This window comes from Tamandua tetradactyla, chromosome 10, assembly GCF_023851605.1.
Source record: "Tamandua tetradactyla isolate mTamTet1 chromosome 10, mTamTet1.pri, whole genome shotgun sequence".
Taxonomy (NCBI): Eukaryota; Metazoa; Chordata; class Mammalia; order Pilosa; family Myrmecophagidae; genus Tamandua; species Tamandua tetradactyla.
In genome coordinates this window covers 73,974,620-73,993,305 of record NC_135336.1, presented here as the reverse complement: position 1 = coordinate 73,993,305, position 18,686 = coordinate 73,974,620, and the positions used below count along the sequence as shown (strand labels likewise).

The 18,686-nt window shown below is 35.1% G+C and overlaps 1 protein-coding gene across 1 annotated transcript in view; it reads right to left on the bottom strand.

Annotated features, from left to right (window-relative positions):
* Positions 1-18,686, bottom strand: part of LOC143648541 (uncharacterized) — a 367,651-nt gene that overhangs the window by 132,594 nt on the left and 216,371 nt on the right. Inside the window, exon 5 of the mRNA XM_077118745.1 lies at positions 17,349-17,425. The gene's annotated coding sequence lies outside the window, so the exon portion shown is untranslated. The remainder of the gene's footprint in view (positions 1-17,348; positions 17,426-18,686) is intronic.

Below are 18,686 nucleotides of genomic sequence, written 5' to 3'. Positions count from 1 at the left end.
ATTGGCAAAAGAATAGATACATAAATCAACAGAACAAAAGATAGAGCCCAGAAATCACCCCTCACCCACCTCTACCACCAACACACACACAAATATAGCCCACAAATCTTTGACAAAGAAACAAAGGTAGTTCTAGAAGTTTCAACAGATGATACAATTGGATGTCTCCATGTAAAAACAAAAACAAAACAAAAAAATTGACACAAACCCTCTCTATACTTTTGACAAAAACTAACCTAAAATGGATTATAGAACCAAAGGTAAAATGCAAAACTATAAAACTTTCAGAAAAAACATTGAAAAACATTTTATGTGTACTTGGGTTTGAGGCTGAGTTTCTAAATACAATGATATGATCCATGAAATAACAAATTGATCAGTTGAACTTTATTAAAATTTATAAACTTCTGCTTTGTGAAAAATACTGTTAAGGGAATGAAAAGTCAAGCCACAGTGTGGGAGACAATATTTGCCGAACACATATTTTATAAAGGACTGATATCCAAAATGTGCAAAAACCTGTAAAACTCAACAATATGAAAATGAACAATGCAGTTTTAAAATGAGCAAAGTGTCTGATTAGACACTTCACAAAAGATGGCAAATCAACATATGAAAATAAAATCAACATCATTTGTCATTAAAGAATTAAAGCAAAATGAGGTAGCAGAAAATACCTATTAAAATGGCTAAAAATTAAAATTAAAACAAGGTGACAATATCAGCTGCTGGGAACTCTGCGGAACAATAGGAACTGTCATCATTACTGGTAGGAATGCAAAGTGGAACAGCTACTTTGTAAAAAGTTTGTCATCTTCTTATAACAGTGAACATAGTGTTACTTTGCAATCCAGTAGTCATGCTTCTAGGTATTTACCCAATTGATTAGCACAAAAACTGCAAGCAAAGGTTTATAGTAGTTTATTTATAACCAAAGAACACTGGAAATAACCAAAATTTCCTATAATAGGTGAATAAATAAACAAACTTTGGTGCACCCATACAGGATATTATTCAAAGAAATAAGCTATTTTAAAAAAGGGAAGAAATTGGCTATCAAGTGAAAGAAGTCAGTCTGAAAAGGTTACATAATACATTATTCCAATTACCAGACAAATCTGTAGAGATCGTAAGCAGATCAGTGGTAGCCAGGGTTCAGTGTAGGGGGTAACTGAATAAGTGAATGAGAGGAGAATTTTTTTAGGGCAGTAAAACCATTCCCTACGATACACAAGTAATGGTGAATACAAGACATTAAGCGTTTGTCAAAACTCTTAGAGTTTTACATCCCAAAGAGAAAACCTCAATATACATAAACTTAAAAAATCATTTAAGATATCAGGTGATCCTAGGATAGAACACAGAATGTAACATATGAAATGTATTACAAAAGTATGAAACAACATCACTAAAGGGGATGGGGAATAAGTTCCTAAGTAACTTTGGAAATGAATGTAAAGGCAGAGGAATTGTATGTAAGTAACTGCACTCTACTTGATAAAGCTGATCCATAGGGTATACAGGTTGACAATTCTGAAACCACTATACATGTAGGTTGGAAATGAATAAACAAGTAATAATGTATCAATACTGGTTCATTAATTGTGACAAATATATCACATAAATGTATAATTTTAATGATAGGGGAATCTGGCTGTGGAGAATATAGAGACTGTAATATCTTTGCAATAATTCTATACTTCTAAAATGTTCTAAATTTTGAAAAAAATAATGCCCCAGGAAAATATTTTTTTTGATTTAGAAAAAGAAATAGCAATACAACAGAAAAAGAAATAAAATGATAATATAGAGAAAAATAAAAAATAAAAATATATATATATAAAAGAACAAACAAACAAAAAAACTATAGTTCAGATGCAGCTTCATTCAGTGTTTTAACATAATTACATTGCAATTAGGTAGTATTGTGCTGTCCATTTTTGAGTTTTTGTATCTAGTCCTGTTGCACAGTCTGTATCCCTTCAGCTCCAATTACCCATTATCTTACCCTATTTCTAACTCCTGCTGGTCTCTGTTACCAATGACATATTCCAAGTTTATTCTCTAATGTCAGTTCACATCAGTGGGACCATACATTACTTGTCCTTTAGTTTTTGGCTAGACTCACTCAGTATAATGTTCTCTAGGTCCATCCATGTTATTACATGCTTCATAAGTTTATTCTGTCTTAAAGTTGTATAATATTCCATCGTATGTATATACCACCGTTTGTTTAGCCACTCGTCTGTTGACGGACATTTTGGCTGTTTCCATCTCTTTGCGATTGTAAATAATGCTGCTATAAATATTGGTGTGCAAATATTTAAAATATTGCCCCAGGAAAATATTTTAAACAGAGAAAAACTGATTAATCTGAACACTTCATGGGTATGTTGCCTATATGTTTTCTTAAGTATGGATGTAATGGATCAGAAGCAATTCCTGAGATATCTGAACTAAACTAATAAAATTACTGTACTGTCTTGGTTTCCATTACACTGTTTTTGCTTGTTTACTTTTGATTTTATTCTTATATATCTGATTCTTTTAAATGTAGATCTTTCTCAAGTTTTCCTCCTTAGAAGGACTTCCCACCTAAGTCAAATAGTATATGATATATATAGACCCCAGGCTACCTATATCATATGCTTCTCCCCAGTGGAGGTGCCTGGTACATCTTTCAGGGGAAAAAAGCATATACACAAGGAGACGAAAAGAGTTCTATCAGAGACCTACGAAGCATCCCCTGCTGAGATCTGGATGGGTCATGTACCCAAAGATGAGGGAGAGTTCACCAGATGGAAAAGGAATGGGGGCAGAGAAACCACACATCTGGCAGAGGGTCCAGTTGATGTGGCTGGAGCAAGGGCTGAGTTGATGAGGTCTGAAGCAGGAAGTTGTGTGAGGGCATCGTGTGCTCTATGCTAAGGTGTTAGGGCTTGATTCTAAAGACAATTTCAGAGTTGATAAAGACTTGCTTTGGAAAAATCATTCTGAAGAAGGGAATATGAGGCCCAGAAGTTACAGGTCTGGAGGCCAGGAGACTAGTACAGAAGATACAGAGCAACATAAACAAGGCATAGCCATGTGGGTCAAAGGAGATTGCCTCAAATTTCCCTATATCTTGTGCTCAGTTCTGTTTGCCATTGACTGAGGCTTGGTCCAAAGGAAAAAAAGAAAGGGAAGAAAGAGAAGGAGAAGGAGAATTAGTGGAGGAGGAATGAGAGGAAAAAGAAGAAGGAGGAAAAGGAGAAGGAGAAAGAGGTGTACGAGTTAAAGAGCCTGGGGGTGGTGAGAAAGCTCCAAGATAATAAAAGAAAATTTTGTTTTAAAGTCCCCTCCTTGATCTTCTTTTCTTCTATTCTTACTCTACTTACTTTACTTGGAGATGTTACTGACTTTTACACATAGATGGATGACCTCCAAATCTTCAGCACAGGTACTTCTACAATGCTCCAGATTCCATTTTTCAAATATCCAACCCCAAATCAAGTTCATTCTTTTCCCTCCAATGGCTCCTACTCTAACAGCTGAACATCCTCCCATGCCAGATAAATGGAGTCAGGGCAGAGGACAGAGTTCTAAAGATATCTTAATAGTTCCTGACTAACACACTGGAACAACTGGAAAAATATGGAATACAAAAACATAGCTGCAGAAAAAAGTTCTCAACTCAAAACAAAAAAGAGAAGAGTTAATGGGCAATTCAAAATATTTCTTTTGCTCCAGGAAAGCAGAAAAAAAATCATTAGAAACAATTATATCAATAGAAAGAACTAAAAATAGAAAGGTAGTTCATGGATAATAAATACTCTTGAAGGTTCAGAACAAAACAAAACTGAAATATAGAAGAGAAGAGAACTTCCTCAAGTCTAAAGTCAAATACATTATTCACCATGTGCTTGGAAAAGTTGATGGAAAAAGACCCAGACCTAGGCCATTCCAGTAAAGAGAAAATACATTAATTATTAAGTTTAAGGACAAACCTTACCATTATTAAAAGATGAGAGTATGTGTGTGTTTTATCCACAAAGGGATAAAAGTGACTGTCCACTTTATTTCTCCACAATGTGAAAATTAATAATATCTCCGTAACGAGATAGCATTTTTGAATAAAGACATTTGTCTAACCTTAGAGATCAGATGCCAACTATGTATAATTGCCTTAAGTCAATTGGGTTAGGTGAAAGTCACAGATAAGCTAATCAATGCATGGCATTGAGATTGAGATTGAACCGCTGAGATTGGTTCGGGGTGATTACATGACCTGTCCATATACTCCTCATATAAAACGGGGCATGTAAACCTGGGAGTCACCTTTATGTAGCCAAAACAGAACCAAGACTAGGATAAAGCTGAAATCACAGAAGCCAGAGAGGAAGAGGAAAAATAACTAGTAATTTAATGACATTATAAAACCCAGCATTAAGCCTACCCAACCTATTACTGCTTTCAATTATGTGACCAGTAAATTCCCTTATTAAGTCAGGTTGAGTTTGTTTTTCTTTAATATGCTGTGGAAAGTATCAAAACTGATGGGCTAGCCAAATTTTGCTTCATCTGTAAAGGCAACAGAAAGACAATATTATTAAAAATTAAGAAATTATGCTATTCTTGAGAAAATTGCATAAGACATGCTGGATGACTGAGAGCCGACTCAAAATTAAGAATTCAATATCATTGCCTCTCTTACTCAATTTGGATGCCAAACTCAGGAATCCAGATGGAATTTGGACTTGGAAATTTTCCTTAAGATATTATATTTCTTTTTCTTCTCTTTACACTGTATTGGAAATAGATTTGTCATGCTACATTCTTCATAACACAATGATTGATGACCACTTAAAACAATAACAACATATTCTATTCCAATACTTGCTAAAAATGGATAAATTATTTACAAAATTTTTAAACTGTACCAGAGTTACTAGACACAAAAGTATTTTACTTTTAAATTGATTCAATAGAATAAATTTGTAGATCATGACTATAAACAGAAAAATGTAACAAAAAATGTGCAGATATTTTCTGAGATAAAATCTCTATTTATTATCTTCTGTGTCTTCAAATCTGATGTTGTGTGCCTCTAGGATGTTTTTTATTTGGTTAACAGAGTCTTCCCAGTAGAGTGAATGCCATCACTGTGTCCGAATAGAAGTTAGCCAGGCCAAGTACTGGAGGAAGGGCATTACCCAAAGTGCCCAGAAGTAGGGAGAGGAAACATGACAAGGAACCTAGTTTCATATATTCATGGCACAAAATGGAAAATTTGTGAGATGTTGCTGGAAAAGAACGCAATGATTATACTACAAAGGACATATATATATATACTGTAGGTGCCTGTCATACAGTAAATAGTCATTAATTTTTGTTACTTTGAGATAGTATAGGTACTAATCAGGAACATAGGCTCTGGAATTAGATTGCTTGGATTTACCCTATTTTATTCTATTTTCCTTTACTGGCAATATTTTTCTCTACGCTTTAGTTCCTCATCTATGTAATGGAGAGATAATAATAACATGCATTTTGTTGAGCCAAAGTGAGGATTAAAAATGTTAATTCATATAACTTACTTAGTACAGAAATAGTGCTTAATAAATATTAGCTATTTCTATTGTTTATTTTTATAATTAAGATCATTCAATATCAGTTGACTTTGAAGCACAGTTATAAGAGGCACATTCACAGGAACTTGGTGTTAAATGGCATAAATAGTTTTAAACCTATTATAAAGCCACAGTGGTCAAAATAGTATGGTACTGGCACAGACATAGAAATACTGACCAGTGGAATTGAATCAAGAGTCTAGAAATAGACCACCAAATCTACAGTCAACTGATTTTTGACAAGGACCCCAAATCCTCTGAACTTGGACAAAATAGTCTTTTCAATAATTGGGCATGGAAGCACTAGATATCAATAGTCAAAAGAATGAAAGAGGACCCCTATCTCATACCCTACACAAAAATTAACTCAAAGTGGAACAAACACCTAAATATAAGACCTAGCACCATAAAGCTTCTAGAAGAAAATCTAGGGAAACATCTTCAGGACCTAGTAATAAGAGGTTGCTTCCTAAACTTTACACCCAAAGCACAAGCAAAAAAAGAAAAAATAGATGAATGGAAACTCCTCAAAATCAAATGCTTCTGCCCTTGAAAAGACTCTGTCAAAAAGGTGAAGAGGCAGGCAACTCAATGGGAGAAAATATTTGGAAATCACATAGCCGACAAAGGTTTGATTTCCTGTATATACAATAAATCATACAAGTAAACAACAAAAGAACAAACAACCCAATCATATAGTGCGCTAAAAAATGAATAGACATTTTTCTGAAGAGCAAATACAGATGGCTGAAAAGCATATGAAAAGATGTTCATTTTCATTGGCTGTAAGGGAAATGCAGATCAAAACTACAATGAGAAATCACCTCACACCTATAAGAATGGCTGCTGTTGAATAAAGTTACAAAGCATGTAACACAAGGATGGACCTTAGGACATTACGCTGAATGAGGTTAACCAGAAATAAAAGGACAAATACTGTATGGTCTCACTCATATGAACTGACATTAGTGAACGAACTTGGAGAATTTCAGTTGGTAACAGAGACCATCAGGAGACAGAAATAGGGTAATTGGAGTTGAAAGGATAAAGATTGTGCAACAGGAGTGATTGTAAAAATTCAGAAATGGATAGCCCAATACTACCTAACCGTAATACAATAAAGTTGGAACACTGAATGAAGCTGAATGTGAGAATGATAGAGGGAGGAGGGCTGGGGGCACAAATGAAATCAGAAAGATAGATGATAAAGACTGAGATGGTAAAATCTAGGAATCTCTAGATTGCATAATGATTTAGTGACTAAATGTACAAATATAAAAATGTTTTTGCATGAGGAAGAACAAAAGAATGTCAATATTGCAGGGTGTTGAAAATAGATGGTAATTAATATTTTAAAATTTTACTTATGTGTGAGACTAAAGCAAAAAATATTTATTTGGTACAAAATTTTTATTTTGACTAGTGCATTTCTTAATTTAACTTATGCAGACAGCTTAATTGAACATCATAAGTATGTGGAACCTTGAGTAGGGCATGAGATTTTGTAGGTTTGTCCAGAGTGATGCCCAAATAAATCCCAGAGTGATTTGAACAGTGCATAAAAAATTCCCCTTGGGGGAATGGTGAGAAAGGGGGAAAATCAACTTCCCCAAGAGGACAATTCTTGATATTCTCACAAGCAGTGGGGACAACCAAACCAATAGGCTGAACCCCCAATCCTGGGGTTTGTTCATATGAAACTTAAACCCACAAAGGATAGGTTAAGCCTACTTAAAATTAAGCCCAAGAGTCACCCCCAAGAGAACCTCTTTTGTTACTCAGATGTGGCCTCTCTCTCCAGCCAACACAACAAGCAAACTACCCTCTCTACATGGGACATGACACCCAGAGGTGTAGATCTTCTTGGCAATGTGCAACAGAAATCCTAGAATGAGCTGGGACTCAGCATCACGGGATTGAGACAGCTTTCTCGACAAAAAGGAGGAAGTGTGAAATAAGACAAAATAAAGTGTCAATGGCTGAGAGATTCCAAACAGAGTAGAGAGGTTATGCTGGAGGTTATTCTTATGCATTAAATTGATATTACTTTGTTAGTTAAGATGTAATGGAGAGGCTGAAAGGAACTGCTTGAAAATGTAGACTGTGTTCCAGTAGCCCTGTTTCTTGAGGATGATTGTATAATGATATAGATTTCACAATGGGACTGTGTGATTGTGTAAACCTTGTGTCTGATGCTCTTTTTATCTACCTTATCAACAGATGAGTAAAACATATGGAACAAAAATAAATAATAGGGGGAGCAACTGTTAAAATAAATTTAGTAGATTGAAATGATAGTGATCAATGAAAGGGAGGGGTAAAGGGTATGGTATGTATGAATTTTTCTCTGTTTTTTTTTATTTCTTTTTCTGAATTGATGCAAATGTTCTAAGAAATGTTAATGCTGATGAATATACAATTATATGATGGTATTGTGAATTGCTGATTATATACGTAGAATGGAATGATGATATGTTAAGAATGTTTGTACTTGTTATATTTAAAAAAAATGAAAAATTCAAAAAAAAGAATGGCTGCTATTAAACAAATAGGAAACTATAAATGTTGGAGAGGATGTGGGAAACTGGAACACTTATGCACTGCTGGTGGGAATGTATTATGATGCAGCCACCGTAGAAGACTGGTGGTTCCTTAGGAAACTAAATATTGGGTTGTCCTATGACCCAGCAATAGCACTACTTGGTATATACCCAGAAGAGCTGAAAGCAATGACACTAACAGACATTTGCACACTGAAGTTCATAGCAGCATTACTCACAATCGCCCAAAGATGGAAACAAACCAAATGCCCATCAACAGATGAGTGGATCAACAAAATGTGGTATATACATATGATGGAATATTATGCAGCAATAAGACAAAAATGACGTCCTGAAGCACATGACAAGATGGATGAGCTTTGAGGACTATTGCTGAGTGAAATTAGCCAGACACAAAAGGACAGATGCTGTATGATTCCACTTTTATGGCCAGCATAAAGGTATAATCAGAGGTTTATAATATAGAATTATAGGGGACTTAGAGATACATACAAGCTAAAGATGGGTGAACCATTAGCTAATGAGGTTGAACTCCAATGTAAGGGGATAGATAGAAGTGAAGGTTGTTCTCTAGTGGGTCTAGAAGTAATATTACCATATTGAAGATGAACAAGATTGAAAGGGGTTGTATAGACCTACATGTCCCACTGACTCACACTAGAAATACGAATTAGTTCTCATAAGAATTGTTTCAAAGATATAATTCTTGTATAAAGTGTTTAAATCCAAAGTACAGGCTGCTATTGCATGCTATGAGCTCTGCTCAAAAGAAAAACGTCAGCCCTACTACAGCAACAGCAGAGGTAAATAATAGAGGGAGGGACAAAAGCTAAGAGGAGGTTTAGATTTCCTATTTGGCAAGGGTGTGTTTATTGGTTTTCTTTCTCTTGGGAACAATGAAATTATCTAAACTTGAGAATGTTGATGGACCATGGACTTCGGGCCCTCTACATGATGCCTAATAAAGGCAGGCGGCCAAAGGATGCACTGATGGAGAAGTAGATTGGCAAACGACAGTGTATACTTATGAATGAAGGTTGTGCTGCTACAAAAAGGAGCAAAGTCATGAGGCATGCAATGATGTGAATGAACATGTGGGACATTTGGTGAGACAAAATAAGCCAGACTGAAAAGAATAAGAAAGATATGGTCACCTTTAGAAAACACTTATAAGAAAACAGGGGCCTAGATTGTAAGCTTTTAGAGAAGACACATTAAGTCTGGAGAGGTGATTATTATTTCGGGATTTTGAGAGGCTGTTTCATATATATAACCTGATATTTAGATAGAAGAACAAAGCCGAGCAGGTTGGGGTTAAAGTAATTCAGAATACAGGAGTAAGGAAGACAGTGTCTATATTTTAGAACCACACATACTCCTTGAGACCAATGGAAGAAAGGTTTATTTGGCCTGGAACTGAAATTTTCTGTAGTACAAAATCTAATTATCTTACCCTATAGGTAAGATAATGGGTAATTGGAGCTGAAGGGATACAGACTGTGCAACAGGACTGGATACAAAAACTCAAAAATGGACAGCACAATACTACCTAATTGTAATGTAATTATGTTAAAACACTGAATGAAGCTGCATCTGAGCTATAGTTTTTTTTTGTTTTTTTGTTTGTTTTTTTAATATATTTTTTGTATTTTTTATTTTTATTTTTTTCTCTCTATTATCATTTTATTTCTTTTTCTGTTGTCTTGCTATTTCTTTTTCTAAATCGATGCAAATGTACTAAGAAATGTTGATCATACATCTATGTGATGATATTAAGAATTACTATTGCATATGTAGAATGGAATGATTTCTAAATGTTGTGTTAGTTAATTTTTTTTAATTAATAAAAAAAATCTAATTCAACTTATCTGTATAGCTCATTTGAACAACTGAAACACATGGAGCACAGAATAAGAAGGAGGTCCTTTTTGATTATTGCAATGCCTGGATACATCCTAGAGTATGTATTAAGCAGATAATCAAAAAGTATTGGCAAAGTCCCCTGAAGGATGGGAGAAAAATATGGAACTATTAAATCTCACCATCAAGGAATCCCCTGATACTGTGTCAAACTTTAGGGACACCCAAATAAATAGGCCATGACCTTGATTATGAGGCTTACTCTTGTGAAGCTTATGTAGGTAGCTAAGAAGCTTAGACTACTTATAGGCATGTCTAAGAGGTCCTTCTGGAAGACCTTTATTGTTGCTCAGATGTGGCCTCAGTCTCTAAGTCCAACTCTGCAAGTGAAATTATTGCCCAGCCCCCTGCGTGGAACATGACATCCAGGGGTAAAAGTATCCCTTGCGACATGGGAGATGGCTCCCAGGGATGAATCCAGACCTGGCACTGTGGGATCAACAATTACAACCTGACCAAAAAGGCGAAAAGAACTAATAAAGTATCAGTGGCAGAGAGAGTTCAAATGGAGTCGAGAGGCTACTCCGGAGGTGGCTCTTATGCAAGCCTCAGGTAGACCTTGCTACGTGTCATAACCCGCCAACCCCCAGCGAGGACCATTCCAACAATAGGACAATATATAGGATTCCTCAAGGGCAATAGATAACATTCCACAAGGGTTCCAGGCACTAGAGTAACTTTCCAGAGACCTACAACCTCCAGATGGGTCCCTGGTCCAGACAAGTCCTGACACCTAGCCCAGCCTCTCCAGAACATCAGATAGTTCCATCTCCCTACCCCGTATCAGTGACAGACCCTTCCAGTATGAAAAATTTAGAATTGTCATAGCCCAAACACCCCTAAAGAGAGGCATGGAAAGATCAAAGTTGATGGTGGAGTTATACAGAGAAGATAGGATTTAGCAAACGAATATGAATGTTAAATCATTTAACTGATATCCAGTATTTTAGAGCAGCTAGAAGCAAAAAATCTAAAATTGTGAAATTGTAACCCATGTCAAACTCTGAAATACATTCTCCAACTAAATGTGGTGCTGTGCTTTGAAATTTAAGCTTTTTTTGTGTATATGCTATTTTTCACAAAAAAGAAGGAAAGGAAGTCGATTGTAATGATAAAGTATTTAAGCCCTCTAGCCTCCTATATTCTGGAGTAGCTAGAAGGAAAAATATGAAAGGATCGTATGGTAGCCCCTGAGATCTGTCCTGTAACCAACTGTCTAAGAATGATTTAAAAGCTATTGCCTTTTTATTTATTTGCTTTGTATATATGTTATACCATACATTTAAAAAAAGTTAAAAGAAAAAAAAAGTCCGATGCAAAACATAACATGTAGAATGTTGATGAGGTTTTAGAACTAAAATCTGAAGTCTGGTAAAATATGATTAATATCACATTAGCCTTTGAGAGCAAAGGTCTAAATATAATAAATTTTTTGTCCATAAGCGAAACCAGTGGGATAGAGATCTGAACAGATATGCTGGTAGAAACCATAACCTTCAACTGTCCTCTCAAAGAATGCGGTGCCTCTAATCTCACACGTAATATCACTATGATTAAATGTAACAAGAGCAGACATCAACAGTCTGTGCTGTCACCAGGAACTTGAGCCAAAATGCAAAGTACGATGTTTTCTTGGGGAATTTCCCACCTCTTGGTAAACTTTTAATCAACCCTTAGGCGTAACGGGCTCTCATGCTGCCCTCTGGTTATCCTAGTCACTTTCACAGAGTGCCCGAGTGCCCACATCTCTTCCCGCCCAAGGACAGGCCCTGTTCTTCACTGGAAACCTGTCAGTTTCACTTCTCAATCAAAGCTTTTCCTCAGGGTGGCTGATTTTGGCGGGTCCTAAGCAAAATTCTAATCTGATCATCTGATTAAACTAATTCAAACTAAATTGCTAAAGGCTAATAGCCTAAATTTCTGAGAGCAGCAGAGTACTTGGCAATCCAATGTGTAGAAACTGCAGAGGACGTACACGGCCCTGGAAATGTCTTAGCGCCCTTTGTTTATACTCAAATTTCTTTCATCACTTGCCATTTTCAATTTGTCTCTGTCTCCGTCTGTCTCTACTTCTCTCTGCCACCTTCCCTCCTCCCCACCCTCCCTGTTTCTCTTCCTCCCTTCCTTCCTTTCTTCTTCTTTCCCCCCTCCTTTCCTCTACCTTCCACTTCCTTTTATTGCCTCTCCCTCCCCTCCTTCCTTCTTTCCTTCCTTTCTTATGTTTGAACAGGAAAGAACTGAGTAAGTAATGTGGCATACCATTTCCCATGGTTACTTATCCCTAAATTGGTTTCTAGATAGGAATTGAACCAAGACATCATGGTCTTTCCAAAGGTAAATGCAATTTCCTCATTCTCCAATGTTGGCAGTTTATCTCTACTCTTATTCTCCTTTGCTGGCGACAGCTTTTATATCTGTATTGAGAAGAAAATAATTCAACTAAAAGTCAGGGTTACATTTTCTGCTTCTTTTAATGATCTGTCACCTATTTAAAACTTGAATTGCACATTTGAAAGCATCACCAGTGAGCTGCTATTATTATCATTATTATTATTATTATCATTATTATTCAAACACTTACTCTGCCACAAACATCTGCTATTGATTAGAATGCTTTTCCCAAAAATGTTAACCACCTTTTATGAGTAATTGCTGATGTATGCATCAGGCCAACAATGCAAAGTACATCAATATATATCATGTATCTATTATTAGCAATTATTCCTTAAAATATTCATTAATAATAAGGAGAACTATGGCTTGCTTTTTATATAATATTAATTGAAATAGTTTATATATTTTTAATGCTCCTCTCTACCAGGTGCTTTGCACATTCAATCCATTTAATCCTCAAAACAAAATTAAAATTTGGGTATTTTTATATACTTTCTTTTAACACATATGGAAAAATAAGTCTTGGGGAAGAATTTAAGGGGCATGCCCAATTTCACACGGTATATAAACTGTTTTAAAAATCACTGTACATAAAACCAAATGTACCATTGAGAGAGAGAGCTTTTTTGAAACTATTACATATATACATATTTGATAAAAATATGTATAATCCTTTTTTAAAAAAGGAATATTTAAATACTTAATATATTATACATTTCTTTTTTAACAAGGAATATATATATATATATATGCTCCTCTTTGTTTAACATATTCCTTTAAAAACAATAAAAGGAAACATGAATGTTAATATTCTTTCGAGCTTAGTCCCCAGTGGAAAGCAAAGATTCAGCAAATGAGAGACTTCTTGAAAATTTGCCTTACAAAGAAAATATCAGTTCTGAGGGTATCTAGATTAACCCTAAAGAAAACTGGCGAGTGGGATAATACAAACAGGTGGAGCAATAAGAAGGAGTGTTATTCATGGTTATTTCTTCTAAGGTACGGCCCAGAGTAGTAGGACATGGAGGGGAGGCTTTGCAGGTATGAATAACACCCCTGGTAGTAAAACAGTAAACTGAACATATACAGCTGGTGGCAAATAGTGGCTCCAGCAATCCTAACCAATGGGCAAAGAAAAAAGTGATTCACCCTAGTCACCCTATTACTGTAATATAGAAAACATATTTTTATGAGAATGAAATTTTATGTCATCTCAAAATATGGTCTCAACCCACTATTATTCCTCTTATTTATATTAAATGAACTATTTGGGACTTTTTTACAAATATTGCTAGGCAGAATACCACCTTGCAAAGAAAATGTTTGGACAATTATTTCATAACTATCATAACTTTTAAATTAGAAAAGGAATATTTTCTCAAGGTTAAAATATATAGTAATATAGAAGTATATAAAGCACAAAATAAAAATGTCTTTCTTGCCTATCCCTATCATTTCTGTGGCCCAGATATAACTACTATACTGGGTGTGTTTTCAAGACATTTTCACTGCATGAACAAATATTCACTGGTAATGTTTTTGTAAAACAAACAAACTAAAATTATATCCCTGTATATATGTATATGAGGTTAAAATTTGACACAGTTATTTCTGTAAAAAATGAGATCTTACCTTATATATTATGTTGTAACTTGATTTACTTGAAATTTTTTTTTCTCAAAATATATCATAGAAACCCTTAGAACATTCAATCCTACCAGTCTTTTTAAGTAGTTACCTAGCATTTCATAGTATGGGGTCTCAAACCTTTTAACTATTCTATAATGCTTGTCTCTTCTTAGGTTAGGTATTCACACAATTATGTACATTGGCTTATGCAACTTATGTCATTAGGGGCCTAAATTCTAACTCACTGCCGCTTCCGTTTAATTGGCCTAGAAATTCAATCTTATAGGGATGTTCAGTGTGTTTAATCACAGGAAAACTGCATATTTCTTCTCTATTATCCGGTAGAAATAAGATACTGAGGACTTGGAAAAAGTACTTTATCCGATTATTTGTGCACTCCATACCATCTATTTTGAAGCTTAAGAAAGTAGATCTGAAGCCAAATGACTGAGTTTAAAACACCCAGTGGAGCACAGTTAAGTATGTAAAAGTTTAACAAACTTAAATTTCCAGTTCCTCTGGCCAAAAGTTTATGTTCAAGAAATATTAACTGGCCATCTTTAAAGTTAATCCTAAAAGCTGTGATAGGTGTTTAGGTAAAACATTCCTCCGAGGATTCTAAGGAAAAATGAAACTTGCTGAAGGAGTCAGAGCAAGAGGGGTCATCTGTGCTACATTTTCATCCCTTACTGTTCATCCCCCTTGGCCGTGAAGAAACCCCTGTGTGCAGAGAAATTTTACAGCTGTGCGGATGAAGACAGGCAACTGGCTGAGAAATAGCACTGTAGCTCAGAGCAACTTTTGGATTTCTACACTGATCTTATTAAATTTCAACCTTTTCTTCTGGAAAAAAGATTCACTAAAGGAAGAAATAGTACAAAAACTACTTCTGGCACCACGACTAAAGTTAATTCAGCACCAAAAGGAGGCATGGGTTGGCTTGCAAAGCTTCCCTGGGCTCACCAAACTGCCATAGAACCTCCTTTTTTAACCTCACAAGAAAAGAATCACCCAAATATCTGAACAATTTCTTTTACTGGCATATTGACTTTTTTTTTTTAACAGAAGATAAAATTGGTGATCAACTGGGATAGACAAAGGTTAACTGAGAATCTTTAATAGAGCTCAGTGAAAATAAAATATATGGCTTGAATACCTAAGAATAAATATCTTTGTGCATGGATAAATGAGGGAAACAATGTTTCCATTTTTCCATAGATATTATGCAGGAGACAGAATAAATGATTTCCAGAGTTTCCAGTAAGAGAAAGAGAATTTTGGACTGGGTGAGAGCTGGTTTTCTGCTTATAACTATGAGCAAACAAATCAAAAACAAAATCACAGTGGTAATAGATAGCAATATTCATATAGCAGGGACAGCAGAATATTTAAAAATTATAGAAATCTTTAAAAATATGCACCTAGTCATAGGATAAATAAAAGTCTATACGTAAGGGTAGTTCAGTGGTAGAATTCCCAGCTGCCAGGCGGGAGACCCGGGTTCGATTCTGGGTCCTTGCAATCCCCCCCCCCCCAAAAAAAACAAGCAAAAAACCAACCAACAAACAAAAACCTCAACAAATGGTACTGCAATAATGGGATACTCACATGGAAAAATAATGAAATGTGACCCCCACCATACAGCACACACACACACACACACACACACACACACACACACACAAAGTCTATATAAGGATTTATAAAACGACTAAAAACAAACAGCATTGGAGTTATATATATATTTTTGTGTGCTGTATAGTGGAGGTCACATTTAATTCTTTTTCCATATAAGTATTCTGTTATTTTGTCATCATTTGTTGAATTTCGATTTTTGAGGGGTGGGAAATACATGGGCCAGGAATCGAACCTGGGTCAGAGTTTCATATATTATTGATTTGCAAGAATAACAATTCAAAATTTGGCTGAAGTTTTAGAGAATAACCAAAGGGAAGGCACCAACAAACTCATTTGAATAGTTTTTATTGCTCTAAAGAAAGTTTACAGTTAAAATGAAATCTTGAAGGTGCAAATTTTACAGCCAACATGATCTGGAATATACACAAAAGATATATATACAAAAATTTCACACTTTCCTCAAAAGCTTTTTTTTTTAACTACATCTGTTTGAAATTTGTAAAACCATGGTAGATAACAAATTCATTGTCATCAATATCTTTGAAAAACTAAAAAATTCAATTGATCTACTCCACAGAAGAGTGAATATTGCTTATAATTTCAGCAGGATTACCGATCTTCTTATCTAAAACTCACCCTCAGTCCCCAATTTAAGGACTTCTAGTCTAGAATAAAGTTCCTATTTAAATAAAGTGGGGTTTAATAATGGCTTCTGATATCTGACTTGGAAGAGAAAATCTACGTGATGTCACCATCTCACAGTAGATGTTCTAGCATCCTCTGTTTGCTTGGGCAGATGGTGGGGTGGGATGGGGCTGGATGAAGAGGTAAGGGTGGAAGTATGAGGGTGGAAGCAGAGCACAGAATCAGCAGCAGTGTCTCAATTCCTGCTCCAGAAATAACTTAACTCTTTCACCTTACGTTTCCTTTGCCTTCTGAACCCTCTACTAATTGTTCCCTGGAAGGCACCACAAAGAAAACCTTCTAAATAGGATAAGAAGGGAAAAGGAGGTTTACCTGCTAGATATGTTTCTGATACCCACTGTAGAAAACACAAGAAAAGGACTATAACCCAAGGTACTAGACATTCTTTTAAACTAAATAAAACTAACATGCTTTTATAAACAAATAAATGCCTATTAAGAGTCAAGATATATTTATTTAACTGTTGCATGTCTAGACATATAGTTTGAGTAATTTAAAGTAACAATAAAATTTTAAGAGTTTTTAAAGTCTTTGCTTGCTATTTTATAAACCAGAATTCTAGTCCTACACATCATCTTAAGAAACTCCATGTTATAGGTGCACAGATACGTATGTCCAGATCACACAAGTAATCATGTGTTTTCTCTGAACCTATAAAAAAAGAGTTAAAATCGGCTGCACAGGATAATAGCCAAGTGTCTTTTATATCAAGTTTATAAAAATCAGTTTATAGGAGTTGATAAAGCTTGATTCAATTGTGCTTATGTTTTAAAACTGCTTGCAACAGTGACTGCCATAAGAACGTATTTTATCTATATACAATTTATAAATAATAATTACATAATGGAGCATTAGAAACTTGGTCACACTGGTGGATTTGCAAGTCACTTACCATTTTGTGTTTTTCATTCTCATATTTATTCAAATCTCAACATGAAGAGTTTTCATCTCAGCAGCAGCAACAAGATCCTGAAAAAGTAATTTTTGGTTGATAAATGATGGCATGCAAATATTTGACCCAAAAAACAGCAAATGCTTTAACTATTTTCAATATTTATTGAGAGATTTAGTTCTATAAATGATCAGCAAATTGGCAGATGGTCTCCAAGAACACTTGACTTCAGTGAATGCTTAAAATATCAAAATGTGTGTATTCACCATGAACAGTGTTAAATTTGTATTTACCCCTTTGTCCCTAGGGCTAACAGCTGGATTTTTAAAAATACCTATTTGAGGTGCTAAGAGCCCGTAATTTGATAAATTAAACATACAAAGCATTAAGTTTAAGAACAGAAGTGTCAGATCCGAACAGATACCTTTTTGATTTGCATATCACTAATGGAAACAAGAGTAGATTGCAAATACATGTGATTTTTGCATCTTACCTTAACATATTTGGTTTGATAAAAGTATCTTACTGCTCAAGATACTGCAGTAAGTCATTGAGAGACAAAGTACCAGTATCTAGAGATTCTCAACTCCTTTCGTTATAGCTTTTCCTGTTCATAAATACATGTTAAAATACATACATACATAGAAAGAAAGGAAAGTAGGAAGGAAGGAAGGAAAGAAAGGGAAATGCCAATGCTTTCTGTGTTATGATCTATCATGATCATACTTGTGAGGTTCACCTCTTAACAGGCCTGACTAAATAAATAAAAAAGACAAAACAAACAAACCAACAAATAAACAGACAACAAATAAAGCAAGAGCAGCACCATCATACCAGAGGTGATTCATTTCAAGTCAATTCACTCAGCATATAAGTAAGGCAGGGGCACATCACAAAGATCATCTGAGGATTTTACAATACAATGGGAGAAAGTAATACAGCCATGCCTACAACTAATGATACAACAAGACACAATGAAATTAATTACAAAAGTGAGAGTCCTTTAAATCTTTTGAGAGAATCTGGGAAGGCTTCAGTGATGTATAATTTGAAAAAAAATGAAAAATCAGTGGTTAAAACGTAGAGCAAGAGATGAACAATTGCAATTAGAATACGTTGAGAGGCAGAAGACAAAGCATGATAGGAGAGAATAACTTAAAGCTTCCACCTCAGGCCAAAGGGGAAGGAAGTGATAGGGAAAATAAATAGTACATGTTTATAAGAAGAAATTTATTATTCTAATTTAGTGGCTAATTGAGTTTGCAGTACCAATGGGAAATTTGGATCTTACAGCTATCCAAATTAGGGATAATGATTGAATTGGCTGCAGAAGGGTAG